Source organism: Pseudophryne corroboree, chromosome 6 (assembly GCF_028390025.1).
Source record: "Pseudophryne corroboree isolate aPseCor3 chromosome 6, aPseCor3.hap2, whole genome shotgun sequence".
NCBI lineage: Eukaryota > Metazoa > Chordata > Amphibia > Anura > Myobatrachidae > Pseudophryne > Pseudophryne corroboree.
Window position 1 is genome coordinate 397,304,710 of NC_086449.1, and position 27,635 is coordinate 397,332,344.

General features: G+C 44.5%; 1 long non-coding RNA gene across 1 annotated transcript in view; it reads right to left on the bottom strand.

Annotated features, from left to right (window-relative positions):
* Positions 1-13,680: 13,680 nt before the first annotated feature.
* Positions 13,681-27,635, bottom strand: part of LOC134935323 (uncharacterized) — a 121,470-nt gene continuing 107,515 nt past the window's right edge. The window contains exon 3 of the long non-coding RNA XR_010180057.1: positions 13,681-13,763. This is a non-coding gene — a long non-coding RNA (uncharacterized LOC134935323). The remainder of the gene's footprint in view (positions 13,764-27,635) is intronic.

Genomic DNA, 27,635 nt, shown 5'->3' on the forward strand with positions numbered 1-27,635 from the left:
CTGGGGAACGGGCGGGCCAGTCCATAGCATCAATGCCTTCATCTTGCAGGAACTGCTGACACACTCCAGCCACATGAGGTCTAGCATTGTCTTGCATTAGGAGGAACCCAGGGAGAAACTGCACCAGCATATAGTCTCACAAGGGGTCTGAGGATCTCATCTCGGTACCTAATGGCAGTCAGGCTACCTCTGGTGAGTACATGAAGGGCTGTGCGACCCCCCAAAGAAATGCCACCCCACACCATTACTGACCCACTGCCAAACCGGTCATGCTGGAGGATGTTGCAGGCAGCAGAACGTTCTCCTTGGCGTCTCCAGACTCTGTCACGTCTGTCACATGTGCTCAAAGAGAACCTGCTTTCGTCTGTGAAGAGCACAGGGCGCCAGTGGTGAATTTGACAATCTTGGTGTTCTCTGGCAAATTCCAAACATCCTGCACGGTGATGGGCTATAAACACAACCCCCACCTGTGGCCGTCGGGCCCTCATACCACCCTCATGGAGTCTGTTTCTGATCATTTGAGTAGACACATGGACATTTGTGGCTTGCTGGAGGTCATTTTGCAGGGCTCTGGCAGTGCTCCTCCTGTTCCTCCTTGCACAAAGGTGGAGGTAGCGGTCCTGCTGCTGGGTTGTTGCCCTCCTACAGCCTCCTCCACATCTCCTGATGTACAGGCCTGTCTCCTGGTAGCGCCTCCATGCTGTGGACACTACGCTGACAGACACGGCAAACCTTCTTGCCACAGCTCGCATTGATGTGTCATCCTGGATGAGCTGCACTACCTGAGCCACTTGTGTGGGTTGTAGACTGCGTCTCATGCTACCACTAGAGTGAAAGCACCACCAGCTTTCAAAAGTGACCAAAACATCAGCCAGAAAGCATAGAAGCTGAGAAGTGGTCTGCAGAACAATTCCTTTATTGGGGGTGTCTTGCCAATTGCCTATAATTTCCACCTGTTGTCTATTCCATTTGCACAACAGCATGTGAAATTGATTGTCAATCAGTGTTGCTTCCTAAGTGGAAAGTTTGATTTCACAGAAGTGTGATTGACTTGGAGTTACATTGCATTGTTTAAGTGTTCCCTTTATTTTTTGAGCAGTGTATATCTGCAACATGCAAAGAGAAAGGAGTGGAAATCCTAATAAAATGTACTTCAAATTATGTAAATGTGAGTGATGGAACCCATGGTAGAACTGTGTGTGTGAAATATTGGGATAGAAGTATGCCAACCCCACCTCCTCTAAAATTACCAGGCCTGGAGGTGTGTGTGAAGTGGAAACCACCATGTGAATGTGCTGCAGGGGAGGCAGTGTCTGATTGCGAGAGCCATGTTTCTATTATAGTCATCTAGTTGAAGTTGTTAGATATGAAGTGGTCATGGATGGATGTTAAATTGTTACAGAGTATGTATTTCATAAGGTGCATTTTAGTGACTTAGAGGGTAATGTGATGTTTATGAGTTTTCGGGATGTATATATTTGCTGCAAATTAGGTGAATGTGAGTAAGGCATGTGGTTAGGGTCCAGATTTGGTGAACTGTCACCAGCTAATAGAAGCAAGAGTGAGAGATAATTGTATGAGGTTTCTGAATGTTTTTTTATGTGTTGACAGTTTGTGGATGTTATAGTCAATGTATAAAATACTTAAAAAGCTCATGAGTGTTAATAAAAGGAGAGTGGATAATTGAAGCGGCGATTAGTGGGGTGAGTTACAGAAAGAATGAAGGATGCAATTGCCTTGAAGAAAATACCATGGAGTGAAATTAAGAAAAGCAATCTGTGGTACATGGTGTGCTTGAAATAAAACAAAATTTATTTAGCATAGAGCATAAGGAAGTTGCAATTGTTAAAGTTAAACATTCAAATACCTGTTTACTGGTGTTGTTCAGCTGTTCATTTTCAAACACTTAGCAATAATCAATGTTTAAAGCACCAGCAGCTAGTAGATGGCACCCAATGAAGCTATTCAATTGTTACTTCATTTGGTCACCAAACAGCTGCCGGCGCAGGCATTTAGGCGCGTAACCACTAGGGATGGCAAGTTGAAATTAGCAAAAAGTGACCCATTTAAGTGCTCAAACTGTACTTTTCACATCAAGCCTATTTGTTTGGTCAGGTTTAGCCACTTTAATCAGCTAAACCCAACCTCTCTGGTTGTGACAAGTGTGATAAAAAGAAACAATTGAATATCACCCCCCTGATCTTCTGTGACTTTAGACTGGAGATCAGGAGCTATAAACAGTTGAATATCACACATTGATCAGCACAGCTGACCCTAGATTGCATGTAAAGGAATATTACGGCTAATTAATATACTCTACCATGAGGCAAATGTTTGAAAGGTGATAAATTAGACTGTATTTGACTATGCAAACTCCAGCCCAGTATGCCTTCTTTAAATATGCCTCACTAAGCAAAATTGAAAGTACACATATTTACAATTGCATGCAAACCATGATATTACATATGTTGCTAAGCACACATTGGTTGCATAGTGAGGGTCATTCAGATGCTGTTTTTCCCACTCCTGTTGCAACAATTTGCCATATGCAAATGAAATTATATGCTAATATTGGCAAAAGCTAACCTGTGCACAAGAACGCCCACTGTGATTGCATTATTTGCATATGGCACAAAATTACTTCAGAAACATTGATTACACCATTCCATATCAGGTCTCCACGCAGACCCTTAGTACCTCTGTGGATGCACAGGCTGAGCTGATTTACCAGGATGCACAGGCCTCTCCTGTAGCAAGTGTGATTGCAGCAATGTATGCACATCCATAAAATGCCATCCAAACGGATATGACATGCCTGCATTTGCCCGACCACTCCCCGTTACCACCCCCAAGTGCTGAGATCTTGTCACTCAATTTGCAACTAAAATCTCACTGCAGTCGCACTCGTGAATCACTCACTGCACACTGCAGCTCAGACACATGCACAGTACAAAAACATTGATCAGTATGCGCACAATAGCAGCTTTGTGTCTGCATCCGCATGACCCCCAGTATTCACAGAATGAGGATGATAGGTATGTATATACATTGGAAGTTGTACAGAAGTTCATCTGTAATAGTGTTCGTTCTTTCAGTAATTAGGTGATGCCTTTCATATTTGCAAGTTGCCATATTTGGGTTTTTAGGAAAGAAAATTAAGAAGAAAGAGGATCCTTCAAGCAAGGCTTTTAGCATTGAATAAATCTAGGATGCCAATTAAATGGATAATTTACTGAGATCTGATGGGGGATACCATAAAAGAAAGATCAACTAAGTTTATTGTATTGTTGTCTCAATTAGCCATTCAAGATGTTATGGGCTGCTGTCCAGTAAGAGGCAAGTATGGGGCAACTCCTTCATATAATAAATAGGGTACCCTAGTGGCCGCAGTTTCTCCAACAGAAGGCTGAGGCAGAAGGAAGCAACTAGGAAAGGCTCCATGATGTATAGTACCAGCAGTGGTGTAGTTTCTAAGATATTTCTTTTAGGTGTAGAAATTGAGCTTTTGGCTATAGCTAATTTCATAGTTTTGCAAGTTTCTTCATCAGGTAGCGGATCAAGGTTGTTTTCCCAAGCTGTTTCATGATAGTTTTACATCTGGGAGGACAGTTTGTAGGAGAATACCATAGACTTCAGATATAATGCCTTCATACATAAAGCCTAATTGTGTTTGTACGCACATGCCTACGCAGCTGCGTTTTTTCAGACTATAGACTTGCTAATTATTGCAAAACTGCAGCCCAGAAAAGAATATAGATGCCCAACGGAGCAATCGCAAAGTCCTCAGCAACTGCATACACATATGCAGCATTGACACAATAATGAGAAACATTGATTCACTGAGTAAGTCTATGTTCATCAGACTGGCTGTAGCAGAAGCAATGCTGATATATTTCTCTGCATACATGATCGCAGTTGAAGGCCGTGACACGTCTGCATTTTTGCCATCACTCCCTGTTACCTCCAACCAAACAGTTCCTTCCTGTCAATCACTCTGCATTTAAATTCTCACTGTGAATGGTATTGCAGCGGGATCGTGGTGCATGCATATTCTACCTACAATTGCTCAGTTGCATTCAAACATGAATTAGGCCCATATAATTACATTTACAGAGGCATTCAAAATGAGTATGTTCACAAAGATGTGGGCTCTGGGGCAGAGAAATTAAAAAGAGGCATATTTTAAAGTATTGAAAGGAGTTAAGGATATGGACAGAGGATTTCAGTTGGCGAGCTGAAAGGGGAAGCCAGTGTCCACATGAATAGAAATCAGAGTGGAAATTAAGAGATGCCTTGATCCAGGACCACATACAGTATGACCACAGGGTAATTTTGGCGGGAAATCTGGGTTGTTCCATATGGGAGTGAGTGAGAAATAGGAATTGTACAGTGTATAGGGACCATAATTTCAGAACTAATTAAAGGGTCAAAGACTAGAAAAGAGAGTCTGTTTTTCTTTTGTAGGCCTTGGGCACTTTAAGAAATCAATAGTGTGCACTGGCTCCTCCCACTATGCCCCTCCTACCAGACTCAGTCTAGAAACTGTGCCCGAGGAGACGAACATATCCTGAGGAAGGATGTAACAGAACAATGGTGAGACTCGAACCAGCACACACAACAAGAGGAAAGCCATGCTAACCAAACTTGAACAGGAACAGCAACAGCTGAACCAACAACATTACTTAACAAAGTAACAGTGCAGGAAAACGAAGCACTGGGCGAGCGACCAGTACCCTTTATGGACTACGAGAAAAGGATTTACCGGTAGGTAATTAAAGTCCTATTTTCTCTTATGTCCTAGAAGATACTGGGATCCACATTAGTACCATGGGAATATACCAAAGCTCCCAAACCGGGTGGGAGAGTGCTGAGTTCCTACAGAATTGAGTGACCAAACTGAAGGTCCTCAGAGGTCAAAGTATCGAACTTGTAGAACTTAGCAAACGTGTTCGACCCCGATCAAGTAGCCACTCGGCAGAGCTGTAAAGCTGAGACACCCCGGGCAGCCGCCCAGGAAGAACCCACCGACCTAGTAGAGTAGGCATGACCTTTAGGAACTGGTAATCCTGCCGTGGAATAAGCATGCTGGATAGTAATCCTGATCCAGCGAGAAATAGACTGCTTTGAAGCAGGATACCCGATTTTCTTGGGATCATAGAGAACAAACAGTGAGTCAGATTTCCTGTGATGAGCTGTCTGCTTTACATAGATCTTCAAAGCCCTCACAACATCTAAGGACTTTGAGGTAGAAGAGGTGTAAGTAAGCACCGGAACCACAATAGGTTGGTTGATATGAAAAGCAGACACCACCTTAGGAAGAAATTGCTGATGAGTTCTGAGTTCAGCTCTACCTTCATGAAAAATCAAATAGGAGATTTTGTGAGACAACGCCCCCAGTTCCGACACATGCCTTGAAGAAGCTAAGGACAACAGTGTAACAGTCTTCCATGTAAAAAACTTAACTTCAACCTCCTGTAAAGGCTAAAACCATTCCGATTGTAGGAACTGCTACACCCCACGTTAAGCTCCCAAGGTGCCGTGGGAGGCACAAAGGGCGGTTGGATGTGCAGAACCCCTTCAAGAACATCTGAACCTCCGGGAGGGAAGCCAATTGTTTCTGGAAGAAAATGGATAAGGACGAAATCTGGACCTTCAAGGAGCCCAAACGTAGGCCCACATCCACATCCGACTGTAAAAAAAGGAGAAAACGTCCCAGCTGAAATTCCACTGCAGGAAATATCCTGTTTTCACACCATGAGACATATTTTTTTCCAAATGCGGTGGTAATGTTTAGACGTTACCCCTTTCCTGGCTTGGATCAGGGTTGGAATAACCTTGTCCGGAATTCCTTTCCGGGCTTAAATTTGACGCTCTACTTCCATGCCGTCAAACGTAGCTGTGGTAAGTCTTGATAGATGAACATCCCCTGTTGCAGAAGAAGCCACGGGTCCTCTAGGAGCACCTCCAGTAGATCCACGTACCAGGCCCTTCTTGGCCAATCCGGAGCAATTAGAATTGCTTGAACCTTTTCCTTTTTATTCTTTTGAGAATTCTTGGGATCAGTGGAAGAGGTGAAAAAACATAAACCATCTGATAGGCCCATGGAGTCACCAAAGCGTCCACCGCCACTGTTTGCGGGTACCTCGACCTGAAACAATACCGCTTTAGCTTCTTGTTGAAACAAGAGGCCATCATGTCCATTTGTGGAATTCCCCACTGACGAGTTAAGGACTCGAACACCTGCGGGTGAAGGCCCCACTATCCCGGGTGAAGGTCGTGTCTGCTGAGGAAGTCCACTTCCCAGTTGTCTACTCCCAGAATGAAGATTGCCGACAGCGCCACCACGTGTCTTTCTGCCCAGAAGAGAATTCTTGTTACCTCTGACAAAGCTGCTCTGCTTTTCGTTCCACCCAGTCGGTTTATGTACGCTACTGCCGTCACATTGTCCGACTGAACCTGAATGGCTTGATCTTGAAGAAGATGCGATGCCTGTAGAAGAGCATTGTATATGTCCCTTAGTTCCAGAATGTTGATTGGAAGAATGGCTTCCTGACATGTCCATTTTTCTTGGAACTGTTCCCCCTTGGTGAACGCTCCCCAACCTCTGAGGCTTGCGTCTGTGGTTAACAGAATCCAATTTTGAATCCTGAACCTTCGACCCTCAGTCAGGTGAGAAGTCTGAAGCCACCACAGAAGAGAAATCCTGGCTTTTGGTGACAGACGTATCCTCTGGTGCATGTGAAGATACGATCCAGACCATTTGTCCAGCAGATCCAGCTGGAAGGGCCTCGCATGAAACCTTCCATACTGCAGAGCCTCGTAAGAGGCAACCATCTTTCCCAGAAGGTGAATGCATAAATGCACCAATATCCAGGCTGGTTTTATAACATCCCGCACCATCTACTGGATTACCAATGCCTTTTCCAATGGAAGGAATACCTTCTATTCCTCCATATCCAGTATCATCCCCAGGAACGAAAGCCTCAGTGTTGGTTCCAGGTGGGATTTTGGTAGGTTCAGAATCCATCCGTGATCCTGAAGTAGTCGGGTTAAGAGGGCAATGCTGTCCAACAACCTCTCCCTGGAAGGCGCTTTTATCAGCAGGTTGTCCAGGTACGGTATTATGTTCACTCCCTGCTTGCGGAGGAGAAACATCATCTCTGCCATTACCTTAGTGAATACCCTCAGTGCCGTGTAGAGGCCAAATGGCAGGGCCTGACACTGGTAGTGACAGTCCTGTAGTGCAAACCATAGATAAGCCTGATGAGATGGCCAAATCAGAATATGAAGGTACGCATCCTTGATGTCCAGAGACACCAGGAATTACCCCTCCTCCAGACCTGAGATCACTGCTCTCAGAGACTCCATCTTGAACTTGAACACTCTTAAATACGGGTTCAGTGATTTGAGGTTTTAAATGGGCCTTACCGAACCATCCGGTTTTGGTACCTGAAACAGGTTGGAGTAATATCCCTTGTTGTGTAGCTGAATTGGAACTTGGACAATGACCTGAGTTTGTACCTGTTTTTGAATTGCTGCCCCTAAAGTCGTACTTGCTTCTTGAGAAGCTGGTAAGCCTGATTTGAAGAATCTGTGAGGTGGGAGTTCCTGAAACTCCAGTCTGTATTCCTGGGTGATAAGGTCTGTGACCCAGGGATCCTGACCAGATGTTGTCCAAACGTGACTGAAATAAGGTAACCGAGCTCCCACCTGCCTGTCTTCCAGGCAGTGCAGACTACAGTCATGCGGAAGGCTTTGAGGAAGCAGCTCCCCGAGAACCTGCAGCTGCTGGTTTTCTGTGTTTACCTTTATTACCTTTGAAGGCTGTAGAAGAACCTTTGGCTTTGCCTTTGAATTTTGCTGTCCAAAAGGACTGCAGAGTTGGAGCAGAATAGGTTTTCCTAGCTGGGGGTGCTGCGGAAGGAAGGTACGTAGACTTACCAGCCGTAGCCTTGGATATCCACTTATCCAGTTTATCTCCAAAAAGGGCCTCACCTGTGAATGGTAGGTTTTCCACGCCTTTCCTGGAATCCGCATCCGCAGTCCACTTGCGTAGCCACAGGCCCCTGCGTGCTGACACTGCCATGGCAGTGGTGCGTGCGTTGAGCAAACCAATTTCCTTTATGGCCTCCACCATAAAATTAGCAGAGTCTTGAATATGCTGCAGGAGTAAAACTAGCTCCTCCCTGGGTAAGGTATCTAATCCGTCAATTAGGTTACCTGACCACTTTGCAATAGCTTTAGTGATCCATGCACAGGAAATAGTGGATCTCTGGGCCACCCCAACAGCAGTGTATAATGATTTGAGAGTATTCTAAATCTTGCGGTCAGCTGTGTCCTTTAAAGATGCTTCCCCAGGAACAGGTAAGACTATCTTACGTGACAACCTAGATACTGATGCGTCCACAATCAGCGGGTTTTCCCATTTCTTTCTATCTTCCAGAGGAAAGGGAAAGGAAGTAATTAATCTTTTAGGGATCTGAAATTTTTTGTCACGGTTAGCCCAAGTTTCCTTTGATGCAGGAAAAGTAGCTGAGGATTTCTTTTTTACATTAAAATAAGATTCCTCCTCTACCTCCGCCGTCTTGTCAGGAATGTGCAGGACATTTCTGATAGCCTCTATCAGGGCCTGTATTCCCTGTGACAGGACCACATCCCCCTAACTCGCATCCACTTCACCCTCCTCTGGATCTGATGTATTGTCATCAGTATCATCCTGCAGGAGCTGGGTCAAAGTACGCTTTTGTAGGCAAATGGCGGGGATTTGAGACGCTGGTATGGGAACTGAATCTCTATTCATCAGGCCATCCATAGACTGTCTTAAAATCTGCGTCTCTTTCTCATTATGGGATAATTTAGTAGAAATATTAGATATCATTCCCTTAATGGAAGCTAACCATGGTTGTTCTGCCCCACTAGCTTTGGAATGTGCACTATCCTGAGTACAGGGTAGGTAGTCTCCGGGGGAGGAAAGACATTCAGCTGTGCAGGAAACACAGTCCCTGGACATGATGACGTGAAGGGACTCGCACACACCCACAGACAGAAGGTGAAAACACAGTTTAACCCACACAGAGCTCTCAGGGAGACACAGAAATTGGAGCCAGCCACACAGCGCCCCTGTAACCAAGTAAAACTTAGCTGGGTTGCCACTCTAAGTACCTTAATAGGGCTTAGTATACCAGAACACTCCCCCCCATTCTAAGACCCCCTGGTACCACTGAGGAGATGTGGAGTCTTTGTGGAGGAGCTGCACTTCCCTGTGATTCCAGTCAGTGTAAGCTGCAGAGGGAAAATGGCGCTGGTGAGCTGCTGGATCCGCTCATAGTGAAGCCCCACCCCCTTAATGGCGCTCGGCTTCCTGCTTTTTATACTGTCCTGAAGTAATTTTTATGCCTAACAGAGGGTTAAAACCCTTGTTAGGTATGTTAGCCAGTGTGGGTAATCAGTGGTAGCTCAGCGCGTTCCTCACAGAGGACACACTACACTGTATGTCCTCCTGAGCCCACTGGAGCTCAGCCTGCACTCAGAGCTGTACACCTACCCTTGTGCCACCATTCCCACCGGCAACCCGCTAACCGGGATGCAGGCGTTGTACTCACCACTCTTCTATCTTCTGGCTCTGTTAGGGGTGGCGGTGTGCTGCGGGAGGGTACACTCTCCGTCGTGAGGCTTGCGAATGACTCCCTCAGGAGCTGAGTGTCCAGTCAGCGGAGACACGGGACCATTTACTCTTTAGGAAGACGGGCCGTTCTCCCCCCTAAGTCCCACGCAGCAGGCAGTCTGGTGCCAACCAGACCTGCCTGAAAACAATAAAAAATAAAATAAATGCAGAAAACTCTTCAGAAGCTTCCCTAAGTGTGTCCGGCTCCTCCGGGCACATTTTCTAAACTGAGTCTGGTAGGAGGAGCATAGAGGAGGGAGACAGTGCACACTATTGATTTCTTAAAGTGCTTAAGGCTCCTAGTAGACCCATCTATACCCCATGGTACTAATGTGGACCCCAGAATCTTCTAGGATGTAAGAGAAATAAGGAAAGTGGTTAGCTACAATAGTTAATATAGTTTGACGTCAGGAAGTTTCATTCCTCCTCTAGAAATAGGTATTTTAAAGATATTAACTGATAACCTTGGGGGCCTACCATTCCAAATGACTTTATGGAGAAGAGAGAGGGGGACCATCACTTGGAAGGACATGATATTCATTATGAAATAACATGTCATACAATGAAATCAGAAAAAATTGGTGCGACTCACCTGCTTATGAACCACCTCCCTCTTTACGTCCCGGAAAGGGTCCTTGACTGTCAATTACTCTGCATCCAAAACCTCACTGCGACCGCCATCAGTAATCAAACTTGACATGTGCACAATGTGACTCTGACACAAAGGCAGTATTAAATAAAATCACTTAACTGCTCAAACATTGGCATTGCACGTCGGTCCACCCCTTAATCAGGCCTTGTGTTAGGAATGTAACTATAAAGGTATTTGTATTAACTTTTGACATCAGTTCTAAAATTCTAGAATATCTAAGTGGGATAACAACTTTAAAAACAACCTATGGATACAAGATATATTTGCTTCATAAAGATAAATCCGTTTTTAACATCTTTGTGTGTCAATGTAAAAAAAAAAAAATCCTTTTTAGTGCCCTGCTATGTTTGTTGGATTTAAATAATATACTGTACATTACTAATAATCCATTCAAAAAGAGGTGGATTAATATGTACACTCTACAAATTTACTTTACAAGCTAGATTAAGCATGTACAACATTAATAAAGAGTGAAGGCTGTAATCCTATTTACAATGTCAAATTTATGCACTATTGCATATCAATAACACCACACAAATGCGTTGCCAATATTTGCATTTGAACATAAATTACATTGTAATTATATAATTTTGGCAAATCAAATGTGAATTTATTATTAAACATGTTGCAACTAAACAAATGTTACATCTTCTCGAACATTGAATTTAAATAGTTCTAATTTCCATTGCTTTATGTACTTGATGACATCGCATGGAACGCTTACAGTATTTTCTACTGTACTTTATTCATTGTCTTTTTATTTCATATATCCAGAGCTGGATTATTTTGGGCCACGTGCCCCTGGCCTCCACTCTCAGGGGGTACCCGACTCATTTTTGCAGCTGTCAAGCTTGTCTGAAGATGAAGAGATGAGAGATACAGTACTGGAAGACATCTGAGCAGGGAGACGGGATACAGTACATTGTACTGTGTATTGCCGCTCTGAATGCACCATGTGAAAGGGGAGAGGGTGGATTTATTGCATGCTTTAGAGAGTATTACAGATGTTTTTTACCATTGGTCCAAAAACATCAGTACCACCAGAACATTGGTCACAAAACAGTGATTTTGTCTTTCAATCTTCCATTCCTACTACAGTACAGTTATTACCAGTGGCAGCTCCCGATGTGGGGCTGCAGCAAAGTTCAATATTCAAATAGGGCAGCCACCCCAACTGCCAGTGAGTCCAGGCTGGCAATGTTTGACAGTGTTTGGGGTGACAGTTGGTGTGGCTCCCCTATTTGTTTAGTTGCAACTTGTTTAATAATAAATTCACATTTGATTTGTCAAAATTATATAATGACAATGCAATTTATGTTCAAATACAAATATTGGAAACACATTTGTGTGGTGTTATTGGTATGGAATAGTGCATAAATTCGTCATTGTCAATAGGATTACAGCTTTACTCTTTATTAATGTGGTACATGCTTAATCTAGCTTGTAAAGTACATTTGTAGAGGGTACATATTAATTCACTTTTTAATGGATTATTAGCAATGCACAGCATATTATTTAAATCCAACTAACAGAGCAGGGCACTAGGACTATCTTAATTTGTATTTTTTTTTACATTGACACACAAAGATGTTTGAAAACTTATTTATCCTTATGAAGCAAATATATCTTGTATCCATAGGTTGTTACAAAAGTTGCAAGTATATATTCCAGAACTTTAAAACTGATAATAAAAGAGAACACAAATACTTTTATGGTTATGTTTCTAACATAAGGCCTTATTCAGGCGTGGATTTACTCAATGCTGATGTTTTCGCAGTTAACGTTTTATTAATACTGCGTTTGTGTCAGAGTCAAACTGTGCACATGGCAAATTTGATTACTGATGGCGGTTGCACTGAGGATTTGGATGCAGAGTAGTTGACAGTCAAGGACCGTTTCTGGGAGGCAACGGAGGGTGAGTCAAATGCAGACAAGTCACGACCACTTTTGCGGCATGTTTTATCTTCATATGCATCTTTAAAGGCTCTTGCGTTTTATTTCCGATGGACATTGTGAACAACCATACGGTTGCTTAGAAGAGCGATGGTGCGACTGATATGTATTCGATGCTGCATCTTTGCATGCAAGTAGCGTATAGGAGATGCAACCAGTAGGCGTCTTTGAACAAATCCCTGAAGCTGCAGCGTTTCCATATTTTTTACACTGAGTATGGAATTGCAGTTTCAATGGGATTTGTGTCCATCTCTGAAACAGGCCCATAATGCTGATCTTGTTTTTACACATGCCTGTGGAGAACGTCTTGTGTGTTTCCACACTGCACATGCTCTTTGACTGTATATATACAAAATGAGTGATGTACAGTTATATGCTTTTTTATTCTTTTGCATTTAAACTTATGATCAAACTGGTTTCTAATGGGAAACTCTCATATAGGCAAAGTTGAGTGATAGCATGTCAATGCAAATGTAAGCTATGCAGAGTTCATTATAAGAATAAAGTGTACTGCAGTTTATTTGCTTAGTATAGGGTAGGTAGTGCACTCTGAAGATGATAAAGGGCAGGTCCATTTCAAGGGGTGGGCAAGCCATGAAATTGCACAGGGCGCTCCAACCGCCTGCTGTCACTGGCTGCCAGAGCAGATAAACAATTTTTAGGCCCAGGCAGTGCTGGCTATTCCAGGTGGCTCAGATGCAACCTGGGCAGCGCTGGGGTTTCCATGACCTATGGTGATGTGGTGGCATGACATAAGAGGTCACACAGCTGCTTCTGACCCACCCACACAGTGCATCCTCTGCATCACTGAGGCTGCACATCTCCTGGTGGAAGGGACTGAGATCTTCTCCTCTGAAGTGCTACTGACAGGTCAGGTAAGTCTTCTGTAGGGGGCTGGGGCAACTGTGTTTTATTTATTTTTTTACTGTAAGGGCAATTTTGTTTTTTTACTGTGGGGGCCAATATGTTTTATGTTTTTTACTGTGGGAGTCATAGTGTTTGTTTGTTTTTTAATGTCGGGGCCAATAATGTGTTTTATTTTATTGTGGTGACCAATGTGTTTTATTTTATTGCTATGGGCCCAATATGTATTATTTATTTTGCTGTGGAAGTCAGTGTTTTTTTTATTTCTGTGTGGGTTAGTGTTTTTTATTTGGGGGCATTGTGTTTTTTTTTTCCTGTGGTGGCCAATGTATGGGGGTGCAGGGTGCAAATCTTTTTCTGCAAAGCCATGCACCTTGTTGTGAGGCCATACCTCTTCCAGTGTTCACCTTTGTTAGGCACATAGGTTCTGTTCTATCTTTCCCAAAAGTTGGGAGGTATGATATATTGTGAAAAGGGACCTTTGTTTGCCCATATCTCACCATAGTAGGCTAGCCTTGTGGCTGTGTATCTGTTAAGACATACCTTGTCATAGGATGTTCTATATTTGCATTATTGATGCTGTCACTATGTCTTGTACTGCTTATATCTTGTGTTGTTTTCAGTCATCCTCTGTATTAAATAAATAGATTATTAAAAGATATGTTTGGCATAATGGTCTTTACCTCTCTATATATGGAGGAGGTGTTATTTGAACAAAATGTCCTTAAACTAATCTCCAAAGTTGAGAATTAATTTGTAAACTCCCAAATCAACACACAACAAAAATAGTCATTAAGTATACTTAATTACAAATACAGAAGAAAGAGACCTGGGTGTTATTTGACATGTTCATTTTAAGTTTTTAGCTATTAACCAAAATTAACCATGTTTATCATTGTGCGAGAGACCTGTTGTAAAATATTTAAAATACATGATTAAAATACATATTCTTATTCTGCAATGGTAGTGGCAATTTATAGTGTTAGCAGTGCCATGTAGTGTACATTTAGTATTTGCTGTCACTCATGGATACTGTTATTATGATCATAAATATAGATAAGCTGCTCAGTTAATCAAGTAGCTTATTTTGCCTATGCATGAAACGTTTCTGTTCATGCAGTGCATCGAAAGTCAAATATTGCAGAGTGTTCCTGTGGATAGCAATTTAATAGTCAAACTAAGATCAATATTAGAATTTCTGTAATATTTCCATTGAGAATGAGTAAAAAAGATTGGTTTTCCTGAAAGGCATATTTTAAAGGTCATCTATTCTGAAGAAATAGTAACAAAAATGGAACAGTCTTCATTTCAACTAGTACAGGTAGTTCAACTAGTAATTAAGTAAATATAGGTCACCACAGGGATTCCATGTTCCCCTTAGTATCGCTGTGTTGGGGAAATGTTGTGATCACATAAATATCATATTATATAAGCCTCATTCTGGGTACTAGCCAAGATTTGCCTTTTGATGACCACTTTGCAGAACTCTGAAACAAACTATCAGATATTTTTATTAGAGATGTGCGGCAGGCACTATTCGTGTTTCGTGTTTTGGTTTTGGTTCCGGTTCCATGCTCGTGTTTTGTAGAGATGAGCGGGTTCGGTTCCTCTGAATCCGAACCCGCCCGAACTTCAGGTTTTTTACACGGGTCCGAGCAGGCTCGGATCTTCCCGCCTTGCTCGGCTAACCCGAGCGCGCCCGAACGTCATCATCACGCTGTCGGATTCTCGCGAGGCTCGGATTCTATCGCGAGACTCGGATTCTATATAAGGAGCCGCGCGTCGCCGCCATTTTCACACGTGCATTGAGAGTCATAGGGAGAGGACGTGGCTGGCGTCCTCTCCGTTTAGAAAAGAGAGAGACACAGTATTTTGGGGAGCATTATTAGGAGGAGTACTACTATACTGTATACTACTATACTACTTGCTGAAGTGATATTTATAGATTAGATAGTGTGACTGTAAGTGTATTATCTGACTTGTGGGGGAGACACTGACAGTGGGGAGCAGTTAGAGTCTGAGAGCAGGACTCAGGAGTACATATAACGTACAGTGCACACTTTTGCTGCCAGAGTCAGTGCCACACTGCCATTGTTGTGACCACACTGACCACCAGTATAATAATAATATATTTTGTGATTGTCTGCTTAGGCCTCGGAGTACTAGTTGCAAGTTGCAACGTGACCTGAAGTGACCACCAGTTTAATAATCAATCACCACCAGTTTAATATATATATATATATATATATATAATTGTATATAATATATATATATATATATATATATATATATATATATAATATTGTATACCACCTACCCGTGTTTTTTTTTTCTTTCATTCTTCTTTATACATACTACTATAGTAGCTTACTGTAGCAGTCTGCGGTGCTGTGCTGACCTGACAGTGTCCAGCAGGTCCGTCATCAGTCATTACATAATAAATATATATAGTACCTGTCCGGCTGCAGTACTAGTGATATTATATTGATTTCATCTCATTATCAATAATTTATCATCCAGTCTAGACTCTATATTAGCAGCAGACACAGTACGTTAGTCCACGGCTGTAGCTACCTCTGTGTCGGCACTCGGCAGTCCATCCATAATTGTATACCACCTACCCGTGGTTTTTTTTTTTTCTTTCTTCTTTGTACATACTACTATAGAGTATAGTAGCTTACTGTAGCAGTCTGCGGTGCTGCTGAGCTGACAGTGTCCAGCAGGTCCGTCATCAGTCATCATTACCTAATAAATATATTATCTACCTGTCCGGCTGCAGTACTAGTGATATTATATATACATACATATATATATTGATTTCATCTCATTATCAATCATCCAGTCTATATTAGCAGCAGACACAGTACGTTAGTCCACGGCTGTAGCTACCTCTGTGTCGGCACTCGGCAGTCCATCCATAATTGTATACCACCTACCCGTGGTTTTTTTTTTTCTTTCTTCTTTGTACATACTACTATAGTATAGTAGCTTACTGTAGCAGTCTGCGGTGCTGCTGAGCTGACAGTGTCCAGCAGGTCCGTCATCAGTCATCATTACCTAATAAATATATTATCTACCTGTCCGGCTGCAGTACTAGTGATATTATATATACATACATATATATATTGATTTCATCTCATTATCAATCATCCAGTCTATATTAGCAGCAGACACAGTACGTTAGTCCACGGCTGTAGCTACCTCTGTGTCGGCACTCGGCAGTCCATCCATAATTGTATACCACCTACCCGTGGTTTTTTTTTTTTCTTTCTTCTTTGTACATACTACTATAGAGTATAGTAGCTTACTGTAGCAGTCTGCGGTGCTGCTGAGCTGACAGTGTCCAGCAGGTCCGTCATCAGTCATCATTACCTAATAAATATATTATCTACCTGTCCGGCTGCAGTACTAGTGATATTATATATACATACATATATATATTGATTTCATCTCATTATCAATCATCCAGTCTATATTAGCAGCAGACACAGTACGTTAGTCCACGGCTGTAGCTACCTCTGTGTCGGCACTCAGCAGTCCATCCATAATTGTATACCACCTACCCGTGGTTTTTTTTTTTTCTTTCTTCCTTGTACATACTACTATAGTATAGTAGCTTACTGTAGCAGTCTGCGGTGCTGCTGAGCTGACAGTGTCCAGCAGGTCCGTCATCAGTCATCATTACCTAATAAATATATTATCTACCTGTCCGGCTGCAGTACTAGTGATATTATATATACATACATATATATATTGATTTCATCTCATTATCAATCATCCAGTCTATATTAGCAGCAGACACAGTACGTTAGTCCACGGCTGTAGCTACCTCTGTGTCGGCACTCGGCAGTCCATCCATAATTGTATACCACCTACCCTTGCTTTTTTTTTTTCTTTCTTCTTTGTACATACTACTATAGTATAGTAGCTTACTGTAGCAGTCTGCGGTGCTGCTGAGCTGACAGTGTCCAGCAGGTCCGTCATCAGTCATCATTACCTAATAAATATATTATCTACCTGTCCGGCTGCAGTACTAGTGATATTATATATACATACATATATATATTGATTTCATCTCATTATCAATCATCCAGTCTATATTAGCAGCAGACACAGTACGTTAGTCCACGGCTGTAGCTACCTCTGTGTCGGCACTCGGCAGTCCATCCATAATTGTATACCACCTACCCGTGGTTTTTTTTTTCTTTCTTCTTTGTACATACTACTATAGTATAGTAGCTTACTGTAGCAGTCTGCGGTGCTGCTGAGCTGACAGTGTCCAGCAGGTCCGTCATCAGTCATCATTACCTAATAAAAATATTATCTACCTGTCCGGCTGCAGTACTAGTGATATTATATATACATACATATATATATATTGATTTCATCTCATTATCATCCAGTCTATATTAGCAGCAGACACAGTACGGTAGTCCACGGCTGTAGCTACCTCTGTGTCGGCACTCGGCAGTCCATCCATAAGTATACTAGTATCCATCCATCTCCATTGTTTACCTGAGGTGCCTTTTAGTTGTGCCTATTAAAATATGGAGAACAAAAATGTTGAGGTTCCAAAATTAGGGAAAGATCAAGATCCACTTCCACCTCGTGCTGAAGCTGCTGCCACTAGTCATGGCCGAGACGATGAAATGCCAGCAACGTCGTCTGCCAAGGCCGATGCCCAATGTCATAGTACAGAGCATGTCAAATCCAAAACACCAAATATCAGTAAAAAAAGGACTCCAAAACCTAAAATAAAATTGTCGGAGGAGAAGCGTAAACTTGCCAATATGCCATTTACCACACGGAGTGGCAAGGAACGGCTGAGGCCCTGGCCTATGTTCATGGCTAGTGGTTCAGCTTCACATGAGGATGGAAGCACTCAGCCTCTCGCTAGAAAACTGAAAAGACTCAAGCTGGCAAAAGCACCGCAAAGAACTGTGCGTTCTTCGAAATCCCAAATCCACAAGGAGAGTCCAATTGTGTCGGTTGCGATGCCTGACCTTCCCAACACTGGACGTGAAGAGCATGCGCCTTCCACCATTTGCACGCCCCCTGCAAGTGCTGGAAGGAGCACCCGCAGTCCAGTTCCTGATAGTCAGATTGAAGATGTCAGTGTTGAAGTACACCAGGATGAGGAGGATATGGGTGTTGCTGGCGCTGGGGAGGAAATTGACCAGGAGGATTCTGATGGTGAGGTGGTTTGTTTAAGTCAGGCACCCGGGGAGACACCTGTTGTCCGTGGGAGGAATATGGCCGTTGACATGCCTGGTGAAAATACCAAAAAAATCAGCTCTTCAGTGTGGAGGTATTTCAACAGAAAAGCGGACAACAGGTGTCAAGCCGTGTGTTGCCTTTGTCAAGCTGTAATAAGTAGGGGTAAGGGCGTTAACCACCTCGGAACATCCTCCATTATACGTCACCTGCAGCGCATTCATAATAAGTCAGTGACAAGTTCAAAAACTTTGGGTGACAGCGGAAGCAGTCCACTGACCAGTAAATCCCTTCCTCTTGTAACCAAGCTCACGCAAACCACCCCACCAACTCCCTCAGTGTCAATTTCCTCCTTCCCCAGGAATGCCAATAGTCCTGCAGGCCATGTCACTGGCAATTCTGACGATTCCTCTCCTGCCTGGGATTCCTCCGATGCATCCTTGAGTGTAACGCCTACTGCTGCTGGCGCTGCTGTTGTTGCTGCTGGGAGTCGATGGTCATCCCAGAGGGGAAGTCGGAAGACCACTTGTACTACTTCCAGTAAGCAATTGACTGTCCAACAGTCCTTTGCGAGGAAGATGAAATATCACAGCAGTAATCCTGCTGCAAAGCGGATAACTGAGGCCTTGACAACTATGTTGGTGTTAGACGTGCGTCCGGTATCCGCCGTTAGTTCACAGGGAACTACACAATTTCTTGAGGTAGTGTGCCCCCGTTACCAAATACCATCTAGGTTCCACTTCTCTAGGCAGGCGATACCGAAAATGTACACAGACCTCAGAAAAAGACTCACCAGTGTCCTAAAAAATGCAGCTGTACCCAATGTCCACTTAACCACGGACATGTGGACAAGTGGAGCAGGGCAGGGTCAGGACTATATGACTGTGACAGCCCACTGGGTAGATGTATGGACTCCCGCCGCAAGAACAGCAGCGGCGGCACCAGTAGCAGCATCTCGCAAACGCCAACTCTTTCCTAGGCAGGCTACGCTTTGTATCACCGCTTTCCAGAATACGCACACAGCTGAAAACCTCTTACGGCAACTGAGGAAGATCATCGCGGAATGGCTTACCCCAATTGGACTCTCCTGTGGATTTGTGGCATCGGACAACGCCAGCAATATTGTGTGTGCATTAAATATGGGCAAATTCCAGCACGTCCCATGTTTTGCACATACCTTGAATTTGGTGGTGCAGAATTTTTTAAAAAACGACAGGGGCGTGCAAGAGATGCTGTCGGTGGCCAGAAGAATTGCGGGACACTTTCGGCGTACAGGCACCACGTACAGAAGACTGGAGCACCACCAAAAACTACTGAACCTGCCCTGCCATCATCTGAAGCAAGAAGTGGTAACGAGGTGGAATTCAACCCTCTATATGCTTCAGAGGTTGGAGGAGCAGCAAAAGGCCATTCAAGCCTATACAATTGAGCACGATATAGGAGGTGGAATGCACCTGTCTCAAGCGCAGTGGAGAATGATTTCAACGTTGTGCAAGGTTCTGATGCCCTTTGAACTTGCCACACGTGAAGTCAGTTCAGACACTGCCAGCCTGAGTCAGGTCATTCCCCTCATCAGGCTTTTGCAGAAGAAGCTGGAGACATTGAAGGAGGAGCTAACACGGAGCGATTCCGCTAGGCATGTGGGACTTGTGGATGGAGCCCTTAATTCGCTTAACAAGGATTCACGGGTGGTCAATCTGTTGAAATCAGAGCACTACATTTTGGCCACCGTGCTCGATCCTAGATTTAAAGCCTACCTTGGATCTCTCTTTCCGGCAGACACAAGTCTGCTGGGGTTGAAAGACCTGCTGGTGAGAAAATTGTCAAGTCAAGCGGAACGCGACCTGTCAACATCTCCTCCTTCACATTCTCCCGCAACTGGGGGTGCGAGGAAAAGGCTCAGAATTCCGAGCCCACCCGCTGGCGGTGATGCAGGGCAGTCTGGAGCGACTGCTGATGCTGACATCTGGTCCGGACTGAAGGACCTGACAACGATTACGGACATGTCGTCTACTGTCACTGCATATGATTCTCTCACCATTGAAAGAATGGTGGAGGATTATATGAGTGACCGCATTCAAGTAGGCACGTCACACAGTCCGTACTTATACTGGCAGGAAAAAGAGGCAATTTGGAGGCCCTTGCACAAACTGGCTTTATTCTACCTAAGTTGCCCTCCCACAAGTGTGTACTCCGAAAGAGTGTTTAGTGCCGCCGCTCACCTTGTCAGCAATCGGCGTACGAGGTTACATCCAGAAAATGTGGAGAAGATGATGTTCATTAAAATGAATTATAATCAATTCCTCCGTGGAGACATTGACCAGCAGCAATTGCCTCCACAAAGTACACAGGGAGCTGAGATGGTGGATTCCAGTGGGGACGAATTGATAATCTTTGAGGAGGGGGATGTACACGGTGATATATCGGAGGATGATGATGAGGTGGACATCTTGCCTCTGTAGAGCCAGTTTGTGCAAGGAGAGATTAATTGCTTCTTTTTTGGTGGGGGTCCAAACCAACCCGTCATTTCAGTCACAGTCGTGTGGCAGACCCTGTCACTGAAATGATGGGTTGGTTAAAGTGTGCATGTCCTGTTTATACAACATAAGGGTGGGTGGGAGGGCCCAAGGACAATTCCATCTTGCACCTCTTTTTTCTTTAATTTTTCTTTGCGTCATGTGCTGTTTGGGGAGGGTTTTTTGGAAGGGACATCCTGCGTGACACTGCAGTGCCACTCCTACATGGGCCCGGTGTTTGTGTCGGCCACTAGGGTCGCTTATCTTACTCACACAGCTACCTCATTGCGCCTCTTTTTTTCTTTGCGTCATGTGCTGTTTGGGGAGGGTTTTTTGGAAGGGACATCCTGCGTGACACTGCAGTGACACTCCTAGATGGGCCCGGTGTTTGTGTCGGCCACTAGGGTCGCTTATCTTACTCACACAGCTACCTCATTGCGCCTCTTTTTTTATTTGCGTCATGTGCTGTTTGGGGAGGGTTTTTTGGAAGGGACATCCTGCGTGACACTGCAGTGACACTCCTAGATGGGCCCGGTGTTTGTGTCGGCCACTAGGGTCGCTTATCTTACTCACACTGCTACCTCATTGCGCCTCTTTTTTTCTTTGCGTCATGTGCTGTTTGGAGAGGGTTTTTTGGAAGGGACATCCTGCGTGACACTGCAGTGACACTCCTAGATGGGCCCGGTGTTTGTGTCGGCCACTAGGGTCGCTTATCTTACTCACACAGCTACCTCATTGCGCCTCTTTTTTTCTTTGCGTCATGTGCTGTTTGGGGAGGGTTTTTTGGAAGGGACATCCTGCGTGACACTGCAGTGACACTCCTAGATGGGCCCGGTGTTTGTGTCGGCCACTAGGGTCGCTTATCTTACTCACACAGCTACCTCATTGCGCCTCTTTTTTTCTTTGCGTCATGTGCTGTTTGGCGAGGGTTTTTTGGAAGGGACATCCTGCGTGACACTGCAGTGACACTCCTAGATGGGCCCGGTGTTTGTGTCGGCCACTAGGGTCGCTTAGCTTAGTCATCCAGCGACCTAGGTGCAAATTTTAGGACTAAAAATAATATTGTGAGGTGTGAGGTATTCAGAATAGACTGAAAATGAGTGTAAATTATGGTTTTTGAGGTTAATAATACTTTGGGATCAAAATGACCCCCAAATTCTATGATTTAAGCTGTTTTTTAGTGTTTTTTGAAAAAAACACCCGAATCCAAAACACACCCGAATCCGACAAAAAAAATTCGGTGAGGTTTTGCCAAAACGCGGTCGAACCCAAAACACGGCCGCGGAACCGAACCCAAAACCAAAACACAAAACCCGAAAAATTTCCGGCGCTCATCTCTAGTGTTTTGGATCTGGATTGGTTTTGCCAAAACCACCCTTTTGTGTTTTGGTTTTGGTTTTGGATCTGTATGATTTTTAAAAAAACATAAAACAGCTAAAATCACATAATTTGGGGGTAATTTTGATCCTACGGTATTATTAACCTCAATAACATTCATTTACACTCATTTCCACTCTATTCTGAACACCTCACACCTCACAATATTGTTTTTAGGCCAAAAGGTTGCACCGAGGTGGCTGGATGACTAAGTTAAGCAACACAAATGTGTGGCACAAACACCTGGCCCATCTAGGAGTGGCACTGCAGTTGCAGACAGGATGGCACTTAAAAAAACTAGGCCCCAAACAGCACATCATGCAAAGAAGAAAAAGAGGTGCAATGAGGTAGCTGTATGACTAAGCTAAGTGACACAAGTGTTTGGCATAAACAACATGGGACGTGCTGGAATTTGCCCAGATGTAATACACGCACAATATTGGTGGCACAGGAGAGCGTACCCCTAAACTACACACACAGCACAGGAGAGCGTACCCCTAAACCACACACACGGAAAAGCCTGTAAAATTAATTTGGATAATAATAACCCTTTTATTTGGTGCTATTATAATAATATGCAGCACAGGCGAGCGTACCCCTACACCACACAGGGCAAACACTGTAAAAATTATTTGGATAATAATATAAGTAATGTGTATAACCCTTTTATTTGGAGTAAATAATATACAGCACAGGACACTACCACTGGACTGATGCAGCACAAGACAGCACCACTGGACTGGACTTAAATAAGATTTTACTTACCGATAAATCTATTTCTCGTAGTCCGTAGTGGATGCTGGGGACTCCGTCAGGACCATGGGGATATAGCGGCTCCGCAGGAGACAGGGCACAATAATAAAAGCTTTAGGATCAGGTGGTGTGCACTGGCTCCTCCCCCTATGACCCTCCTCCAAGCCTCAGTTAGGATACTGTGCCCGGACGAGCGTGCATAATAAGGAAGGATATTGAATCCCGGGTAAGACTCATACCAGCCACACCAATCACACCGTACAACCTGTGATCTGAACCCAGTTAACAGTATGATAACAACGAAGGAGCCTCGGAAAAGATGGCTCACAACAAGAATAACCCGATTTTTGTAACAATAACTGTGTACAAGTATTGCAGACAATCCGCACTTTGGATGGGCGCCCAGCATCCACTACGGACTACGAGAAATAGATTTATCGGTAAGTAAAATCTTATTTTCTCTGACGTCCTAGTGGATGCTGGGGACTCCGTCAGGGCCATGGGGATTATACCAAAGCTCCCAAACGGGCGGGAGAGTGCGGATGACCCTGCAGCACCGAATGAGAGAACTCCATGTCCTCCTCAGCCAGGGTATCAAATTTGTAGAATTTAGCAAACGTGTTTTCCCCTGACCAAGTAACTGCTCGGCAAAGTTGTAAATCCGAGACCCCTCGGGCAGTCGCCCAAGATGAGCCCCCTTCCTTTTGGAATGGGCTTTTACCGATTTTGGCTGTGGCAGGCCTGCCACAGAATGTGTAAACTGAATTGTATTACAAATCCAGCGAGCAATCGTCTGCTTAGAAGCAGGAGCACCCATCTTGTTGGGTGCATACAGGCTAAACAGCGAGTCAGATTTTCTGACTCCAGCCTTCCTGGAAACATATTTTTCAGGGCCCTGACAACGTCAAGTAACTTGGAGTCCTCCAAGTCCCTAGTACCCGCAGGTACCACAATAGGTTGGTTCATGTGAAAAACAGAAAACACCTTAAGGAGAAATTGAGGGCGAGTCCTCAATTCTGCCCTGTCAGAATGAAAAATTAAGTAAGGGCTTTATATATGATAAAGCCGCCAATTCTAACACACGCCTGGCTGAAGCCAGGGCTAATAGCATCGTCACCTTCCATGTGAGATATTTTAAGTCCACAGTGGTGAGTGGTTCAAACCAAATGTGACTTTAGGAAACTCAAAACAACATTGAGATCCCAAGGTGCCACTGGGGCACAAAAGGAGGCTGTATATGCAGTACCCCTTTTACAAACATCTGAACGTCAGGCACTAAAGCCAGTTCTTTCTGGAAGAAATTCGACAGGGCCGAAATTTGAACCTTAATGGACCCTAATTTTAGGCCCATAGACAGTCCTGTTTTCAGGAAATGTAGGAAACGACCCATCACAGTGACATTGCCCTTAGCTCCAGTATATTTATGTGGAGAGAAGTCTCCAGACTCGATCACACTCTCTGGAAATTTTTTCCTTGTGTGACTGCTCCCCAGCCACTCAGGCTGGCATCCGTGGTCACCAGGACCCAGTCCTGAATGCCGAATCTGCGGCCCTTTCATAGATGAGCACTCTGCAGCCACCGCAGAAGAAACACCCTTGTCCTTGGAGACAGGGTTATCCGCTGATGCATCTGAAGATGCGATCCGGACCATTTTTCCAGCAGATCCCACGTAAAGGTTCTTGCGTGAAATCTACCGAATGGGATCGCTTTGTAAGAAACCACCATTTTTCACAGGATCCTTGTGCAATGATGCACTGATACTTTTCCTGGTTTTAGGAGGTTCCTGACTAGCTCGGATAACTCCCTGGCTTTCTTCTCCGGGAGAAAACATCCTTTTCTGGACTGTGTCCAGAATCATCCCTAGGAACAGTAGACGTGTCGTCGGAAAAAACTGCGATTTTGGAATATTTAGAATCCACTCGTGCTGTCGTAGAACTACTTAAGATAGTGCTACTCCGACCTCCAACTGTTCTCTGGACCTTGCCCTTATCAGGAAAGCGTCCATATTTCTTTTAAGAAGAATCATCATTTCGGCCATTACCTTGGTAAAGACCCGGGGTGCCGTGGACAATCCAAACGGCAGCGTCTGAACTGATAGTGACAGTTCTGTACCACGAACCTGAGGTACCCTTGGTGAGAAGGGCAAATTTGGACATGTAGGTAAGCGTCCCTGATATCCAGTGACACCATATCGTCCCCTTCTTCCTGGTTCGCTATCACTGCTCTGAGTGACTCCATCTTGATTTGAACGCTTGTATGTAAGTGTTCAAATATTTCAGATCTCACCTAGCCGTCTGGCTTCAATACCACAATATAGTGTGGAATAATACCCCTTCCCTTGTTGTAGAAGGGGTACTTTGATTATCACCTGCTGGGAATACAGCCTGTGAATTGTTCCCAATACTGCCTCCCTGTCGGAGGGAGACGTTGGTAAAGCAGACTTCAGGAACTTGTGAGGGGGAGACGTCTCGAATTTCCAATGTACACCTGGGATACTACGTGTAGGATCCAGGAGTCCACTTGTGAGTGAGCCCACTGCGTGCTGAAACTCTTGAGATGACCCCCTACCGCACCTGAGTCCGCTTGTACGGCCCCAGCGTAATGCTGCGGACTTGGCAGAAGCTGTGGAGGGCTTCTGTTCCTGGGAATGGGCTGCCTGCTGCAGTCTTCTTCCCTTTCCTCTACCCCTGGGCAGATATGACTGGCCCTTTTGCCCGCCTGCCCTTATGGGGACGAAAGGACTGAGACTGAAAAGACTGTGTCCTTTTCTGCTGAGATGTGACTTGGGGTAACAAAAGGTGGATTTTTCAGCTGTTGCCATGGCCACCAGGTCCGATGGACCGCCCCTTTATACGGCAATACTTCCATGTGCCGTCTGGAATCTGCATCACCTGACCACTGTCGTCTGGCAGATATGGACATCACATTTACTCTTGATGCCAGAATGCAAATATCCCTCTGCGCATCTCGCATATATAGAAATGCATCCTTAAAATGCTCTATAGTCAATAAAATCTTGTCCCTGTCAAGGGTATCAATATTTTCAGTCAGGAAATCCGACCAAGCCCCCTCAGCGCTGCACATCCAGGCTGAGGCGATTGCTGGTCGTAGTATAACACCAGTATATGTGTATATACTTTTAGGATATTTTTCAGCTTCCTATCAGCTGGCTCCTTGAGGGCTGCCGTATCTGGAGACGGTAACGCCACTTGTTTTTATAAGCGTGTGAGCGCCTTATTCACCCTAAGGTGTGTTTCCCAACTCGCCCTAACTTCTGGCGGGAAAGGGTATACCGCCAATAATTTTCTATCGGAGGAAACCCACGTATCATCACACACTTCATTTAATTTATCTGATTCAGGAAAAACTACAAGTAGTTTATTCACACCCTACATAATACCCTTATTTGTGGTACTTGTAGTATCAGAAATATGTAACACCTCCTTCATTGCCCTTAACATGAAACGTGTGGCCCTAAAGGAAAATACGTTTGTTTCTTCACCGTCGACACTGGAGTCAGTGTCCGTGTCTGTGTCTGTGTCGACCGACTGAGGTAAATGGGCGTTTTTACAAGCCCCTGACGGTGTCTGAGACGCCTGGACAGGTACTAATTTGTTTGCCGGCCGTCTCATGTCGTCAACCGACCTTGCAGCGTGTTGACATTATCACGTAATTCCTAAATAAGCCATCCATTCCAGTGTCGACTCCCTAGAGAGTGACATCACCAATACAGGCAATTTGCTCCGCCTCCTCACCAACATCGTCCTCCTACATGTCGACACACACGTACCGACACACAGCACACACACAGGGAATGCTCTGACAGAGGACAGGACCCCACTAGCCCTTTGGGGAGACAGAGGGAGAGTTTGCCAGCACACACCAAAAACGCTATAATTATACAGGGACAACCCCTTATACAAGTGTTTTCCCTTATAGCATTTTTATATATGTAATCATATCGCCAAATAAGTGCCCCCCCTCTCTGTTTTAACCCTGTTTCTGTAGTGCAGTGCAGGGGAGAGCCTGGGAGCCTTCCTCACAGCAGAGCTGAGCAGGAAAATGGCGCCGTGTGCTGAGGAGAATAGGCCCCGCCCCCTTTTCGGCGGGCTCTTCTCCCGGAGTTTGTGAGATCTGGCAGGGGTTAAATACATCCATATAGCCTCAAGGGCTATATGTGATGTATTTTAGCCATAAAAAGGTATTATACATTGCTGCCCAGGGCGCCCCCCCCAGCGCCCTGCACCCTCAGTGACAGTTGGTGACTGTTGGTGAAGTGTGCTGACAACAATGGCGCACAGCTGCAGTGCTGTGCGCTACCTTATGAAGACTGAAAGTCTTCTGCCGCCTGTTTCTGGACCTCTGGACCTCTTCAACTTCGGCATCTGCAAGGGGGGTCGGCGGCACGGCTCCGGGACGAACCCCAGGGTGAGACCTGTGTTCCGACTCCCTCTGGAGCTAATGGTGTCCAGTAGCCTAAGAAGCAAATCCATCCTGCACGCAGGTGAGTTTTCTTCTCTCCCCTAAGTCCCTCGTAGCAGTGAGCCTGTTGCCAGCAGGACTCACTGAAAATAAAAAACCTAACTTAAACTTTTATTCTAAGCAGCTCAGGAGAGCCACCTAAATTGCACCCTTCTCGTCG